We start from the raw sequence: 6,168 nt of genomic DNA on the forward strand, positions 1-6,168 counted from the left end.
TTTTTTTTTTTTTTTTTTTTTTTTTTGGAATTTGCAAGTGGGCAAAATTAGGAAAAGTGTATTTATTCTTGCAGATATGTGTTTATTAATATTCTTGCAAATAGAGAAAGTAGTGTCTAATGAGTTCAATTTAGATTCTCAAGTACAAAATATTTGCTGATATAGCAACTTAAAAAAGTTTCATTTTATTGTGATAGGAACACTTACCAGATCTACCCTCTTAATAGATTTCTAAGTGTACAATACATTATTACTAACCATAGACAGTATGTTGCACAGCAGATCTCTAGAAGTTGTTCATCTTGCATGACTGAAACTCTATATCCATTGGTTAGCCACTCCCCATTTCTTCCTGCCCTCAGCCTCTGGCAACCACTGTTCTACTCTCTACTTCTGTGAGTTTGATTATTTTAGATGCCTTATATAAGTGAAGTCATGCAGTATTTGTCCTTCTTTGGCTTACTTCACTTAGCGTAATGTCTTCCAGGTTTATCCATGTTGTCGCATATTTCAGCATTTCCTTCTTTTTTAATGCTGAGTAATATTCCATTGTATGCATCTACCACACTTTCTTTATCCATTTATCCATCAATGGACATTTAGGTTATTTCTACATCCTGGCTATTGTAAATAGTGTTGCAGTAAACATGGTAGTGCAGATATCTCTTTAAGATCCGAACTTCATTTCTTTTGAATATATACCCAGAAGTGGGATTGCTGGATCATATGGTAGTTCTATTCTTAAATTATTGAGGAACCTTCAAAATATTTTCCATGGTGGCTATTTTGCATTCCCACCAATAGTGTACAGAGTTTCAAAGTTCTCCACATCCTCACCAACACTGTTGTCTTGTGTTTTTTTGGATAATAGCCATCCTAACAAGGTGTGCGGTTATATTGCAATGTGGTTTTGGCTTGCATTTCCTTGATGATTAGTGATATTGAGCATTTTTCCACATACATTTTGGCCATTTGTATGTCTTTGGAAAATGTCTGTTAGAGTCCTTTGCCCATTTTTAAATGGGATTATTTGATTTTTTTATTTTTACTAATGAGTTGTAGTAGTACCTTATATATTTAGAGTATTAACTTCTTATCAGATATATGATTTGTAAATATTTTCTTTTATTCTATAGATTGTCTTTTCATTCTGTTGATTGTTTCCTTTGCTCTGCCACAGCTTTTGATTTTGCTGTAGTCCTGCTTATCTATTTTTGCTTTTTGCTGTCTGTCTGTCCTTTTGGTGTCATATCCAAGAAATCATTGCCAAGACCAATGTCAAGAAACTTTTCCTATGTTTTGTTCTGCTAGTTTTATCATTCCTGGTCTTACATTTATGTCTTTAATCCATTTTGAGTTGATTTTTGTGTACAGTGTAAGATAAGGATCTAATTTTGCCACTTTACATGTGGATATTCAGTTTTCCCAGCACCATTTGTTGAAGGGACTATCTTTTCCTTATTATATTTTCTTTGCACTTTTGTCAAAGACTAGGTGACTATATATACATGGTTTATTTCTGGGCTATTTGATTCTACTGATCTACATGTTTGTCTTTATACTAGTACCATACGATTTAATTACTGTAGCTTTGCAATCTATTTTGAAATCAGAAAGTGTGATGTCTCCAGCTTTGTTCATCTTTTTCAAGATTGTGTTGGCTATTCAGGGTCTTTGTGTTCCATATGAATTTTAGGATTTTTTTTCTATTTCTGCAAAACATGTCATTCGGATTTTGATTGGGAGCATTTTATTCTTTTGATGGTATTAAAAAAGAGATTGCTTTTGTTAATTTCATTTTAGATTGTTCATTGTAACTCTATAGAAATATAATTGATTTTTGTATACTTACTGGTATCATACAACTTTGCTATGCTCATATATTAGTTCTATCATGTTTTTTAATGTATTCCTTAAGATTTTCTGTATACAATACTATGTCATCTTCAAATAGAGATAGTTTTATTTTTTCTTGTCCAATCAGAATACCTTTTAGTCTATTCATTTGCCTAATTGTCCGGCTAGACCCTCCAGCACAATGTTAAATAGAAGTGGTAGGAGCAGATGTCCCTGTCTTACTTCTTATTTTAGGGGAAAACCATTTAGTCTTTCATCATGAAGTATGGTTAGCTGTGAGTTCTTCATCAGTGCCTTTCATCAGGTTGAGGATGTTCCCTTCTATTTCTAGTTTGTTGGGTCATCTAATTCATGAAGGTATTATTGATTGTATTTACTTGTTCTTGTATCCCTTCTAGTTTAGTCTTACATTATGATATTATTTTTCTTTTGTTTTAAAATCTTTCATAAATTCTGTCACCTTTCTTTTCAAATTTTCATTTTCTTCAGTTATCGCATTTTTTAGTTTTTCTTAAATCTGATTGATTATTCTTTATTGTCTTCTATCATTTCTTGTGTTTCATGTAAGTGGTTGCTAAATATTGTATTACACTTTTTGTCTTTTGTACGTATTCCTTTTGACTCATTTTAATTGTTTGCATGGATGTTTTGCCTTTCTCTGTCTCATGTGATATCTTTGTATAAGTTCAACTCTCATTTTTTTGGATGCTAATTTTTAAGGAAAATGAGTTTTCCATCATTTCCAGTGGGATGGTAGTTAGGGTAGCTTTTCTAATTTGAGGTCTCTAATGTCCTCTTTTCTGTTGTTTTCATGGAACATATTGGGACCTTCTCTTTCTTCTGTTCCTTTTGCCACATCCTGCCCAATTTGGATTCTCCCCTAGCAATTTCTCCTCATTGTGGGATTTTGTCCTGGAAGGGAACTTTGGTGGAACAAAAGTAACCTAAGCCACTCTCTCAGCTGGCACGGGGCCTCCAGGGAGTGTTCATTGGGTTCTCTTATTCCCAGGGATGCTGATGCCTTGTTGACTTTACTTCTTCCTTCATTGAGGATGACCTCGCATCGGTCTTGCAGCTGTGGGTGGTTCGTCTCCCAGTATCTAGGGGTTTGTAGAGGATACCTTGTCACCTGTTTGCTGCACACATTGCCCAAGGGATTATGGTTTTGCTATCATACTTTCTGTGCCTGTGCTTTATGAGAGGACTCAAGAATATTTAAAAACCATACCTCTCTTACTACCTTCTATCCAGAATCCTTGAAAAGTGTTTAAAACCCATTGTGATGGAAGGAAGATTATAAAACAAAAGAATAAATAAAACATAAAGCTCTCCCTCAGATACATTATAAGCCTCTGTTATATGTAAGTAATCCATATCTACAGATTTCTCTAATCAAAATTTGGAAGAAATATAGCTATGCTTTCACAGTTCCTAACAAGCTGCTTGCTTATTAATTAGCTTTAAAGTCAGTGTTTTGATTTTTGCTCCTTTCCATTTCTAGGAAGGACCATGCAAACATTTCAGAAAGATGAGGAATTGATCTGATCTCAAACCACAGAGGCAGCTTTTATTCCTTGTCTGTTTCCTTTACCTGCTTGTCCATCCTCAGTGGGGATAGAGAATGGCACCGTGGAGTCATGCTGTGAATATACTCAGGGGCTGCTTAATGCCTTTATAAACAAAATTAATAATATTTATATCACAAATATAGACATATCTGTGAATCTTCTATAAGCTTGTCAATGTTTCTTTGAATTACTATATCCCAACTGATTAGCGTGCTTTGGTAATATTGTGAGTGAATGTCAAGCAATAACTACCTCTGGGTCCTACAAACTATTATGTTTACCCTGAAAAAGTGACTATTCTACATGACTGTAATAATTTTGTATTTACTGCAAGTAATACTTTTCTGTCATTCTTTCACATAAAAAGTTATTCTCAATAATTTCATTTGAATAGTCTAGGTTTCCTACTTCTAAATTAGCAGGCAGTTTTTCTCATTGATTTTCATCTATTTTCATCTGACCACATTTCCAATTTACTATGATCTTTTGGGATTCAGAACTTATCCTCTAAGGCAGAAGAACAGTTTTGGTCCCTAGGAAACCAGACTTTTATTTAATCGTTCATACTATTGATACAATTATTAAACAACACTGAACCAGAAGTGTTCAACTCTTCTAAACTTAATCATGTATATTTACAATCTAATACTGCACTGTGTTATAAAACCCTTTAATGGAATAGATTGCTTTTGGAATCTGTGTAGATAGCACCATGATAAGCATTCAATTGTTACTGGTTAATACTGTTGAAAAAAAGAGGAAGCAAAGAAGGCAGGAGGGAAGGAAGAGAGAGATGGAAGGAAGAAGGAATTGGTTGCTGGTGTGTAGGTAAGTGCTACGCATTGATATACCGTAGTCCTTACAAAATGACCTTACCGGGGGGGTGGTAAAAACCTTATTTTCAATTTCTTTGTGGGAAGGCACTAAGTGAAGGTATACAATATTTCACTTAAGCAAACTATTTAAGAATTCTTTATGTTATAGAAACAAATGTAAAACCAGCAAATACCACTGCTCTGTTGGGCATAGGGAGGGAGGTTGAGAAAACCAGAGTTTTCCAAAGAAAAGCCCAAATGTTAAATTTTTGCTTTTATAGAGTATAAATTTTTAGATTAAAAATAAGCATTGATGGGCTGGGCACCGTGGCTCACGCCTGTAATCTCAGCACTTTGGGAGGTCAAGGCAGGTGGATCACCAGGTCAAGAGATCGAGATTAGCCTGGCCAACATGGTGAAATCCCATCTCTACTAAAAATACAAAAATTAACTGGGCATGGTAGTGTGTGCCTGTAATCCCAGCTACTCAGGAGGTTGAGGCAGGAGAATCACTTGAACCCGCGAGGCAGAGGAGGTTGCAGTGAGCCAAGATTTTGCCACTGCACCCCAGCCTGGCAACAGAGTGAGACTGTCTAAAAAAAAAAAAAATTTGATGGAAATGTTTTATGTAGTGCTTCTTTACACTCACATCATTTACCATTTCTTTTTAAGTGGATTATGCAGATGTTCTTGAAGCCAACACATCATCAATTTAAAAATATATTCCCTGGATTCTTTTATTTTATAGCTCATCTTTAAAGCTAAATTAAACAGTAATTGTTGTATCATGTGGAAATCCACTCCTGTCGACAAAAACCAAATCATAAAGTAAGAGTTGTGTTTTCAATGACTTCTGTTTATTAAGATTGTAGAAATACAGCCAAACCCCATTATACAATATCTTCTTCTTATATGGATGTGGATATACTGGGGGTCAAAAAATTTTTCATTTAATAAATTGATTTTACAAGTTGGAAAGTTGTATTTGTTCCTATCCCCAATATAAGCATTATAAAGTTACACTATAAATATATGTAAGTCTGTCTTTAGGGCTCTCAAAATAAAGAACTTAAATATAACCTTGTAAAGCTTTAACTTGCTATTAGATCATTTATTGGCCTGTGTCTTGCCACTTGACTTAATCATTGAGTTTTTAGTACTTAATCACTGAGCTTTTCAGCAAACTCAGCTCTATGTGCTTTCTTGGCCACGTGTGGTGACTCGACATGTATATTAGGCAATCTTAAGAACTGCAGGTGACCCATGTCTGGGTTTCCAGTGCAACTTGTACATGTCTCTGTCATAGCTCTTCTCACAGTGTACTGTAAATGTGATTACTGGTCTGTCTCCTCTATCAGACTCTTAACCTCCTTGGGACCAGGGACCAGTTTATCCATTGCTATGTCTGTTATGCCTATGACTATCCCTGGCAGAGAGGAAGCACTCAGTATGTATACTTTATGGGGCCCACTAGAACCTTTCTCCAGTAATGACCTTGACTTTTCTTATTGTGTTAAGTGTTCAGAGTATTCTCTTTCTCCTGAATGGTTGGAGACACTAAATTATCTGACGAGTATTCTCTGGTCATGGGCACAGGGAAACACAGATTGGGCTTCTAATTTTTCTATTAATTAAATTTTAGGGTTTTTTAAAATTCTATGCATTTTTGCTCTTCCTAGGAGTAATGGTGTGTACATTTTGACACAGCAGTTCTACCTTAGGGGATCTCTTCTACAGAAGTAAAGGTACCTAGGCGTAAAGGCTCATGGTTAAGGAAGTCTCTGGCAGCATTTCTTGTAGAGCCAATAAATTGCAAATATCCTGACTGTCCATCTACAGGGCAGTGTTTGAATACAATTTGATATATCAATGCTATAGAGAGATACATGTATAGATAAAATTTTTTAAAAACATGGAGTCATACTGTA

Source organism: Rhinopithecus bieti, unplaced genomic scaffold (genome assembly GCF_001698545.2).
Source record: "Rhinopithecus bieti isolate Rb0 unplaced genomic scaffold, ASM169854v2 scaffold_65372, whole genome shotgun sequence".
Taxonomy (NCBI): domain Eukaryota; kingdom Metazoa; phylum Chordata; class Mammalia; order Primates; family Cercopithecidae; genus Rhinopithecus; species Rhinopithecus bieti.